The following is a 12,059-nucleotide window of genomic DNA, read 5'->3' on the forward strand; positions in this document are numbered from 1 at the left end:
CTTATTGTCATCTGCCTTTCATTAAGGGTCACTTGCCAGAGTAAGCGCCAAAAAGAAATATATGATCTTTGCCTTGTGGGGTAATCGACCACAAATAGTGGAAAGTGTGGAAGTATTCTGTGTCTTGTACCAGAAAGAAATGTTTTAAGACAATTCACATGGAATAGTTGAATAAGTAACTATTTTTACACACACATGAACAATACTAGTATTTTTAATGTAGCGTCCATGCGCCTTTTGTCGACAATGATACATGCAACGTATTGTGTTTAAAAAAATGCAAGTATAAGTACAAGTGACCATATACCTTTAATTTAAGTAACTTAAAATCTTTTGTCGCAATATTTCTGTGCGTGCCAAATAAAGTCTTAAATGTGCGAATTTGTGTTTCGGTTGCTTCTATAAACTATAGCATCCGGATTTCTGCTCTAGCATTGCAGACGACAGCGAGTGAGATGATTCTGTAATATGTTCTGTAACAAACGGAATACACATTTGAAGAAAGTTTGCTGTGATAATGGGCTTGTTAATGAAATTACTAGGGCGAAAATATTTTTAATAGCTTTTGCAATGACGTATACTATTTAATGGTATCCTGAACGATGAAATTGTAAAAAGAAGTACGAAGCCAAGATTTGAATCTTACTGCCAGCGTATTAGCCTTGAACCTTAACCAATGCCGCTACGCTCGCTCGGTCGAAAGATAACGAATATAATGGTATAAGACATCGACATCGATTTTCTTCGTGGACTAGGAGTCGTTGCATCAAAATCCGTCAGCCAGTTAGTCAGTACATGCCCTCAACAACATACCAAAGGCTGCGTTCACACTGCCGGCCGGGCCGGGCCGGGCTGACGCGTACTGGCTCGGCTCGTGCCTAGCCAGCTCAGGCCGACGAGTAGTGCATTCACATTGCGCGCCGCGCCGAGCCGGGACGGCGAAATGGGGGAAAATCCACTTCTCCGATTTTCATGTTTTAAAAATTCTTTGCGGTATATAAGACTTCGCCACATCGTTTTATGAACTTATTTTTTCTTTAAAAGCGTTACTTACGTCGTGAAAAAAGAAAAAGTCTACTTTTCGTTTCGCGTGATTTCTTAGTTTCGTAACGCTTCCCAACCGATTTTGAAGAAAGTATGCGGCTAAAGAATCTGATTTTTGTACACGTGGTAGTGCAACATCTTAGCTTCGTATTGAATCATTTATCTTTCCATATTTCTTAACAGTCACTGTGAAATGATGCTATTTGTCAATGTTGTGCACTTGATTTACAAATCTTGTAGTGAAAAAGTTATGTAGCGGGTAGCTTACTGTTAGATCCGTTTTAGACCATACATTGTTGGGAATGAAATGTAGCTAAAAGTACCAAAAAGTTTTTGAAATGATAATGATACTGATATCTGTCTCTGGTCTCAAGTAATGCGAGCTATTCAGTGGCGTCAGTGCCGCGTCCGCTAGCCACGGAGTTCGCGCGGTTACAGCTTGGTTTAGTGTAGTCATATAATGCAGCACAGAAAAAACTAATTACTGGTAATCAGCGCAGACCTAGTGCCGGCCCCTCTTATTATTTTAATGGTCTCATTCTCTAGATAAATCCAAATGTATAAGAATTTTTCCCTCGGCTACTGGACAATCATCTGCTATGCTTTTATAATTGGCCACACGTTGCATCACAAAAGACAAACAATTATTTGTCATCAACATCCTACAATTAGTATGATGTACATTTCGTATTTCGAACTAAAAGATAACTGAAGCGCAATTCTGTAGTCTCGTTGTCTACTTTGGCAGAAAAAATAATGAAGAGTTGATGAAGCTACTACAGATCGGCACAGATGTGCGTTTCATTGTTCTTCATTGTTTTTTTTTCTTCCTTGGCGGGCTGCGCTGCACTGTCAAGGTAATCCCCACTCTTTGGCTAAATGGCTGGCGGGAGGCCAAATAAATAAATTTAAAAAGATCCCCACCCTTCGACAGCTGACAAGCAAGTCAGTAGAAAACGCAGCTGCAGTCAACAGTTGCTTGCCTTTAGCTAGTCTGTGCTGTCGTGTAGAACAATGTCATCACTCTTTTATTGGTATTGTTTTGACTCTGCAGTAACTCGTCGAGTTTTGAAGTACAGAAGAACTAGGAAGTTATGGATTCATCCCATAAATAGCGACAGACATTTAGGAGAGTTTTTTTCTTTATATGAAGAACTTAAAAACTATCCTGAAAATTTTTATTCAAATTACGGAATGAATCATAATACATTTCAGTATGTGCTGCAGAACATTCAAGACAAAATTTCTAAACAGAACACAAATTTTCGCAGAAGTATAACAGCAGAAGAAAAATTGTGTATAACGATAAGGTAAGATTCGTTAGTACACACTTTTTGGTTTGCAGTAGAGCTTTGTACAGCATTCACTACCTCCAATTAATTGTAGTCATGCTTTTGTATTTTAAATTTCACAAACGCTTACCTCTGAGGGGAAGAGTGTTTATGGGACTCCTGAGAATCATTAGGAAGTAATTAGCTTCGTCATTTTGGGTAATGTCTTGTTGTGCCTTCAACGAAGAATCGCGGAAATACTCCTTCAGAATTTTCCAACTTTTTTATTCTTTTTTCTTCATGATGCAGCGCTTGGCAGTGGTAATGGTTCATCATGTGGAGCTACTGATGACCTCACAGAATTCTTTTCATTTCCTTGTAAGATAGACAGATTGATAGGCGAAGAGTTTTGAGATAATGCCCTTTGACTCAGTGGTTCTATTTCCACTGATAAGGAACTGCCACAGCATGACATTACAATGCATTATCATCTGGTAGGGACACATTTCCGTCCCTCAGTGACACTCATATCTGCCTCCGTTTACAAGTAAATGCGAACGCGAACTATTCAGTGGCGGCAATGCCGCGATCGCTGGCAAGCTATTGTTGTAAATGCATGTAACTACGGTAGATTAAATAAATGAAATAAAAGTAATTTCGCATGTATCATTACAATAAACGTAATTTTTCCTCACTGATTGTGAAATGTGAGGTAACATCTTAAAATAAAAGACGTGTGCAGTCACACTTGTGAAGAAAGCAGAAGGGAGACGTGTGATGCGTGTACTGCAGAAGCTGGAGTGCTGCTCCACAGGCTCGCGCCTGCGGTCGGCTCGCGCCGGCAATATTAAACACTCGGGATGTCGCCGGCTCGGCTCCGGGAGGCTCACGCCGTGTCGGCGCGGCCCGGCCGCCAGTGTGAACACCGCAATTCAAAACCATGTGTCTGATATCGAAGCGGGCGGCGGCCCGGCCAGGCTCGGCTCGGCCCGGCCGGCAGTGTGAACGCAGCCTAAGACTCATGAAAATACATGTTTAACGCATCTGATGATACGCTTGTGAGAGTGCGCGGATTCTGGTAGGGACGGCGGTTGTAGCTGAAACAATCAGTTTTTCAGTTTAACCAGGTGGTTGAAACCGCTTAAAATAACTGGTTTCTGAAGTAAACGATTTTCGGTTTTTTATTCTTATTATTTTTTTTAATAAACGTAAGAATCGAACAACGACTGAGAAATTTTAAGTCCTTCAGTTTAAAGATACATAGAATCCAAATATTAAATTAAATGAGCAAATAAAAGAAACCTTATTCCGTCCAACGTTACTTGCTTTTCTCGAGAAGTGATAAGTGGTTGAATACTATAATAATCACTGGAATTCTCCTATAAATTCCAATTTTTTGAAACTCTGTTTAAAAATGATGATGTAATGATGACCGTAGCACTATTTGGGCATTACGAATGGCCAGCGCTGAAAGGTGAGTACTCAGTTTGGAGAACTATTTTTCACGTTAGTTTTTCCATTTAAAAATCTACAAGAAGGTAAAGGCATACTAGGTAGACACAGGCAACACATCAGCTACTTTCCGTTTTTGTTGTAAACTACGAATGAATTCTTATTTCTTAAGTTTTCTCCTTATTTGATGTCGCACGTTTGTTGAGGCTCTTGCCGTCCTTAATCTCTTAAAGCAAATGAGGTATTGTACTTCGTTGATACCGCACTTAGTAAAATACTTCCAGTTTAGGGATAGTTCCACTCTGTAATACAGCTAAGTCGACGAGAACAGCGTGAAACTATCATAAAATCCAGTGGGGTAAGTCTCGCTCGCTGCGTGTTCACGCGTACCATGTAATGGGCCATGCCATGTAGTAACAGTGGAAAGTCCCCTCAGAAAAATTTAAAAATGACAGTGCTGGAAAACCTCTTACGTTATTTGATTTTCAAACAGCTGAGCAAAACTGAACGTACTCAGACATTTCTAACTTTACTTATTCTGATCAACACCAAACTGACACACAATATTTTTAGCGCAATACAACCTCACTTTCAATAATCCCTACAAAAAAATGGCCCTGACTAACAATAATCACTTACTTCACAAAAATCTTCGTTACTCGAACTACAGCAATACAGCGAACGCCAATACTGCCAGCACTGCCAGCTAAATTAAGATCCTAACTACTGAAGGCACTAACTACTGAAGGCACTAACTACTGATAGGCATACTTAGCAAATGAAAGATTTTGATAGACAACAAACAATGTATTTACCTTAATAGTGTTCGAAAGTCATAATATATGTATCAGTTCATGACATCCCGTCTTACAAATTTACTCTTTCTGATGGACACAGGTCCAGATCGTCTGCTCTCAAAACTCCGCCATCTCTCTCTCCACATCCACCACTGCTAGCACCTCACCTCCAACTGCGCAACGCTACGCGCTGTTAACAGCCAACTGCTCAACACTACAATAGCGAATATTCCAACAATGCAAACCAGCCACAGACGGCACACAGCACAGTCAGTGATTTTCACACAGAGCGTTACGTGACGTTACCAACATAAAGACCTAAACAGCCGACTTACAACAGGTACAGTATTGTCTCGGCAGTGCTGTACCAATTCTTTTGTCACGTGATTGTTGCTCGTTTCTCTCGGCATTGTTATTAAAAATAGCAATGATCGCTTTTCCCATTTTCTGTGATAACTGAATATTTTAAAACAGCGAAAATTTTACAAATAAACATTACTTGTTTTTTTAAAAAAAAAAAGATTTACTTAAAAACCATAAATTATACCGCTCATGCTATGGCTAATTGATATTTCGGTTTTCTTACTCACCATCAGTTATTAGTAAAAAATAGAAATCACCTGTTATAACTGAGGCTAGAAAAATACTGGAAAGTTATTGAGAACTGAAATACGGATATTAGGCTTTTAACTGTCGGTTTTTCCCATTCCTAGGTTCTGGCCCCGCTAAGCTACAAAAACTTCCGAGGTCGGCCGAAATGAGCGTGTCACAGTGATCGTAATTTTGTCGAAGATGTAAAGAACAACTCGCGCCAAGACAGCAAACAACCTTTTGTTTCACAGACCCTGGCCGTTCCTCACTTAGAACAGTAAAAGACGGTTAAGAAGCTGCCAGTGGTAGCGGCAGAGAGCTCTGTAATGTTGGCGTAGGGGCTGTCCAGCTGTTTTGTACCTGGAGTGAAGCAGCCAGCGCGGCGATGCAACGAATGGACTGGTGCCCAGACCCAGGAGGAGGACAGCCTGTGACGCTTACCTCACAGCACGTAACACGGCAGGTCTTGTGAGTGCAGCAGTCGTCTCCACCGGGGAGCGCGTACATTATTTCAGACGAGTTCAGGAATTCTTGACTGTGTGTTTAAGGGTACCACACCGTCGTTCAGGTCGAAAAAATCTTATTTCGATAGATTAAGATTTTATTTAAGTACTCTGAAAAGGATTCCGCTGAAAAAAAATTTTTTCGAGCATTTAAAGAGCATTATCCTACCACGTGTGTTTATGTGCCACGCCTACTTTTCTGTCACCCACTTTTCTGCATATGTTTTAGATCTTAATATCCCCTACATTGCACGTTAGGGATTTTTTCTAACTCCCGAGTGTGTTGGCTATCCTTGGAATGCAACGGTCGGTATTCTTTTTGTTTCTGCTGTTTGTAAACAACACGCGGTTAGTTTTATTAAAGTGTGATTGCCATTAGTTGTCATAGAAAACTAGCAGGTATACTATGCGCAGGCAATTAGAAGAAATAAAAAAAATCTGGGGGCAATGAAGAGAGATGTTTGGACCATACTGTGCCTTAAGTCCTCTACTGATGATAAGCCATGTCATGGATTGTGTCCATCAGGAGAAAATTCGTGATGCAAATACAATAGGGCTCAGGCAACTGAAGAATCTTATTGTCACCAGCATTCTTTTCTTGCTGCTGTTATTACAGCAATTAACCATATTTTCAGAGACTTGGCTCATCCTGACCTTCTAAGGAGATGTCTGCATGGGCAGACGCAGATCCCAAATTAATGCTTCAACAGCGTAATTTGGAACCGCGTTCCTAAAACAAAGAAAGCAAGACAGACATCCAGGAAGGTGAAAAAGAAGCTGGAAGACCTGCTAGAGGCCAAAGAAGGGCCATTATATGCATCAGGACAGGTCTTATTGACTGTAAGTAACAATTTAAAAAGTTTTTTCTTTAAAGTCAGTTTCCCGCAAACTAAAATTTTCAGTATATATGCCCCATTACTTCAGAAACTATCGTAGATAAATGAATGAAGTTTTCAGAGACTTTGCATAACATACGAAGCCACCTCTGGTACTACATTCAATAATATTCCCCCATTAGGAAGTTCGCAAAAAAATATTTTCTGCAGAAAAAACTTAATATTTTTGTTAATAAATTTAAAAAAGTATTTCTTAAAGACTATAAAATGGATAAAGTAGATTTTAGTACAGTTGGCTCTATTATCATTATGTAACATACAGTAAAAATGTCAAGGTCCTGCATCAAATAGTTTTTTCAGAAATGGGTCAAATACTTGTCTAAATTAGCATGGGTTAGATAGGCAGAGTGTGGTCCCCTTAAATCCGTACACGTTCTCGGTAGCCACGTCAAAATTACGACCTTTAGTCGGAGCCGAGTGTTCCCGAAGTGTGGCGGACAAGCCTTCTAGTGTGACGTCACAAGTTCGTTTCAGGGCCCTTGTATCTCTTTGGCCCCGACTTGTGTGACGTGACGTGACGTGACGTGACGGCGGTTTTCTCCGGCGGCGGGCTGGCACTTTCCCAGGCGTGTCTGCGCTGCCGGCCGCCACATCCAGGTCTTGCTTTCTCCGGTCGCGACCGGCTCTGCGCCTGAGGCAGCCACAGCCACAGCGACGGCCGGCACGCCAGCAGGTGCGCGCCGCGACGCGCTGCCCCCAGCCACGCCCCTGCTGGCTGCAGTCTGCTGTCTGACCGGCGCCTCTGCGGCCGCGGCGCTCTGTCACCATCTGCCGTATTCCCTGCCCAGGCGTCAGCTTCCTAAAGCATTAACACGCCTACAACAAATGGCGCCGAGGACGCAAATAGCGATCGCGAAAGCCTGCATTGTACGATTATATTCTACTTTGAAGAGTTCCGAGCAGTGCTAAGTACAAAATATTTCTAGCATTTTAACGGAGCCGCCAGTGGCTCAGTCGCTGGTTCGATTCTCGTTAGTAACTACTTTTTGTACTGTCTGAGTTCTGCACCTGTTATCAAATGACCACGTTAAGCTGGCCGGAGTGGCCGTGCGGTTCTAGGCGCTACAGTCTGGGGCCGAGCGACCGCTACAGTCGCAGGTTCGAATCCTGCCTCGGGCATGGATGTGTGTGATATCCTTAGGTTAGTTAGGTTTAATTAGTTCTAAGTTCTAGGCGACTGATGACCTCAGAAGTTAAGTCGCATAGTGCTCAGGGCCATTTGAACACGTTAATTAAAAATCTCGAGTCATAACTTTGAATGAAAATAGGATTTCTGTTTTCGATTACTGATCACATGAAGGTTATACATAGCATTCAAAGTAAATTAAAATTTGATACAAAAAGCCGAAAAATGAAGTAAAAAAACAAAATAAGATATCTCTTTAAGAGATTAAACTGTATCTATCGTTTGCCCTATAACGTAAAATATCTGACAAGTTTTAAATATAATCTACAATCATTCCTTCTGGATCCGCCCGGATAGCCGCACGTGTTAGCAAGCCTCTTATAGGATTTGGGGAGGTGCGCCTGATGGAATCTGCCCGGAGGATGAACAACGAGTGTCGGTGTGTCGGCCGGCTTTGATGTTGTTTTTAGGCAGATTCCCACATCCCATTATGTGAATATCGGGCTGGTACCCACGCTCTGCCTTAGTTACATAACCCGCAAGCATATCGATACACGTTCTCACACATTCACGTCGGATAGTAAGTACTTGGCACACAGAGATGGACTACAAAAATTCCGTCGCTGGGCCAACTGTGGAGAGGAGAGGAGAGGAGAGGTAGAGGGATAACGACAGGAAGGGGATGCGTGCACCCTCTATCGCTAACAGCGCCAAATCCGCAATAACATGCCAAGCCCGTGAGGATACACCATAAAGGCCAGGAAAAAGAAGAAGAAGAAGAAGAATTATATTAATGCAAATAAAAGTAAAAAATAGTTGATATTAGCGAATACAAGGGAACCACTGCACACTCAGCTACTCTGTTAAAATTTTCTAGCGCCCTATGTTTAACATTGGTCGGAAATCTTTTAAAAGGTTTTGCATAAAATGCACGGACCATAAGAGACCTGTACAACACGGCCTACACCGGTATGCACCGAGCAAAGACCTGAGTCAGAAAAAGCTACAACAGAGCCAAAATAAGAGCCAGGCTTGAAGGGTTTGACGAATTCGAAACGAAAATTCTATCAGTCCTAAGGCGTTCTGGTCTTTCCCTATATCAGCAAAGGGAGCAAAGCTGTCTGTGCAGACACTTAATGTCCATGACTGCAACGAAGGAAAGGATCACGGAAGAAACGTCGAAATACAAAATTCTTTCTTCCAAAATTGTTCCTCAGAGCACGATCACGCAACAGTTACTCATTTCAACCGTTGCACGAACACCAAAATGGAAGAAACTTAAATAAGTGACCGCTGTGGGATAGAAAATCAATTGAGATCGCTCGCAGAGGAAAGGCAACTGGACCACACGGGATACCTTTACAATTGTACATAGAATATACCAAAGAACTCGCTCCTCTTCCAGCAACAGCCTGCCATAGACCGTAAGAGGAACGAAGCTGCCTAGTCATTCAACAAATGCACCGGTCATTGCCATTTTCAAGAAGTGTCGTCCAACGCAAAACTGTACACCTACATCACTGACGCCAGTTCGTCACAGAATTTTAGAACACGTTGTAAGCTCGTTTATTATGACATTTATGGGAACCGAAAATCTCCTGGATAGGAATCAACATGGATTTCACAAACAACGAACGTGAGAAACGAGACGGAGAAGGCAATAGATACCGGCACCCAGGTCAATCACTTGTCGCACGACTTTCGAAAGGCGTCTGATACAGTTCCGCACTACCATCTGATGAAAAAAAAAAAAGATCGTATGGAACAGCAAACAAGACTTGTGATAGCATTCTAGAGTTCCTAGCAACAGAACACAGCATATCATTCTGAAAAGAGAGAAGTTTTCAGACTTATCCCAAGGTAGTGTAATCGGACCATTACTTTTCACAATATATGTAATTGATCTCGTGGGTAACGTCCGAACCCCTCGATGTTGTTAGCGGATGGTGCTATTGCATACAGGCAATTTTCAACGCTAGAAAATTGTAACGAAATGCAGGAAGACGTGCAAAGGATTGACCGCTTGGTGCCGGGATTGACAGTTTAGCATCAAGATACGCAAATGCAAGGTGGTGCTCATGAAAATGAATAAAGATCAGTTACTAAATGATTACGGGATAGCAGAACAACTATTAGAAGCAGCCACACCCATTAAATAACTGGGAGCATTTTCTTCGGTTAAATTTCACGTCTGTAGCACGCCATCTTCGTGGTGTAGCAATTTTAATGACCCGTAGTGTAGTTTATCCAGTGCATATGAAACGTTGATGGAGTTAAGATATAGAGATAAATTTTCAGACAAAGCGCTCGTTTTGTCTTTAAGATTAGCTTGATAGTCAAGCGATGGCTAGAGATCGGAAGTAAAGTTATAGGAGAAAATGAAGAACAGTACGGAATGCAGTTTGAACATTACAGCCTACCATCATCTGACATCTTGCTAATCAAGACTTCGTCTATACACAGTAGTACTGATGGTAATGTGATGGCGAATGATTCCACACAAATAAACAATTATGGGTCCCGCAGGCAATTAGCAATATAACCAGTGATTTCACAGTCTGCTATATAATGTATTGTATTGGTTTCACATGAGATTCACGCTCCATCGGATGCGCTGACAGACTGATATGACTGTGTCCTAAGGCGGTAACATCTAAAAATTCAGTGTGGTATGTAAAGACCGACACAGATAGGCACACAGCTCAAACCCGTTACATGCAGCAAGTCCTCATGGAAGACGTGTGAGTACTACTACTGCTACTACCACCTACTGTTACCACCACCACCACCACCACCACCACCACCACCACCACCACTCCCCCCCCCCCCCCCCTAGTCTAGAGGACCGTTGTGGTGCTACTAGTCCTGCTGGCAACACAGTATAGCATGGGGCGCCACTGTCCTGACACCCCACTGGCCTGACTTGTTATCTTCTTCCACTGACAGTCACATTCCCAACGGGACAGAGTTACCTTTGTATACAGCAGTGGTTAAGCATAAATGTTTGTTCGGTGTAAAACCTTTCCACCCGATTGGTGAAAACTAGAACGCTCATTCAGAGAGACGACATACACCATCTCTCCTAGTAATAATCCACGTTATATAGTGCGCCGAGTTCTTGAAAGTGAACTGTTTCTCCGCCGGTTCAGTGATAACGATGATTTTTTTCATTACTGAATTCGCCTTACATTGTTACGAACCACTATTTTTTTGTACACTCCTGGAAATGGAAAAAAGAACACATTGACACCGGTGTGTCAGACCCACCATACTTGCTCCGGACACTGCGAGAGGGCTGTACAAGCAATGATCACACGCACGGCACAGCGGGCACACCAGGAACCGCGGTGTTGGCCGTCGAATGGCGCTAGCTGCGCAGCATTTGTGCACCGCCGCCGTCAGTGTCAGCCAGTTTGCCGTGGCATACGGAGCTCCATCGCAGTCTTTAACACTGGTAGCATGCCGCGACAGCGTGGACGTGAACCGTATGTGCAGTTGACGGACTTTGAGCGAGGGCGTATAGTGGGCATGCGGGAGGCCGAGTGGACGTACCGCCGAATTGCTCAACACGTGGAGCGTGAGGTCTCCACAGTACATCGATGTTGTCGCCAGTGGTCGGCGGAAGGTGCACGTGCCCGTCGACCTGGGACCGGACCGCAGCGACGCACGGATGCACGCCAAGACCGTAGGATCCTACGCAGTGCCGTAGGGGACCGCACCGCCACTTCCCAGCAAATTAGGGACACTGTTGCTCCTGGGGTATCGGCGAGGACCATTCGCAACCGTCTCCATGAAGCTGGGCTACGGTCCCGCACACCGTTAGGCCGTCTTCCGCTCACGCCCCAACATCGTGCAGCCCGCCTCCAGTGGTGTCGCGACAGGCGTGAATGGAGGGACGAATGGAGACGTGTCGTCTTCAGCGATGAGAGTCGCTTCTGCCTTGGTGCCAATGATGGTCGTATGCGTGTTTGGTGCCGTGCAGGTGAGCGCCACAATCAGGACTGCATACGACCGAGGCACACAGGGCCAACACCCGGCATCATGGTGTGGGGAGCGATCTCCTACACTGGCCGTACACCACTGGTGATCGTCGAGGGGACACTGAATAGTGCACGGTACATCCAAACCGTCATCGAACCCATCGTTCTACCATTCCTAGACCGGCAAGGGAACTTGCTGTTCCAACAGGACAATGCACGTCCGCATGTATCCCGTGCCACCCAACGTGCTCTAGAAGGTGTAAGTCAACTACCCTGGCCAGCAAGATCTCCGGATCTGTCCCCCATTGAGCATGTTTGGGACTGGATGAAGTGTCGTCTCACGCGGTCTGCACGTCCAGCACGAACGCTGGTCCAACTGAGGCGCCAGGTGGAAATGGC

General features: G+C 43.7%; 1 protein-coding gene across 1 annotated transcript in view; it reads left to right on the top strand.

The window, feature by feature from the left end:
• LOC126419684 (unconventional myosin-XVIIIa) overlaps positions 1-12,059 on the top strand; it is a 1,310,501-nt gene that overhangs the window by 630,299 nt on the left and 668,143 nt on the right. The gene's annotated exons all lie outside the window — the stretch shown is intronic.

Source organism: Schistocerca serialis, chromosome 9, assembly GCF_023864345.2.
Source record: "Schistocerca serialis cubense isolate TAMUIC-IGC-003099 chromosome 9, iqSchSeri2.2, whole genome shotgun sequence".
Taxonomy (NCBI): Eukaryota; Metazoa; Arthropoda; class Insecta; order Orthoptera; family Acrididae; genus Schistocerca; species Schistocerca serialis.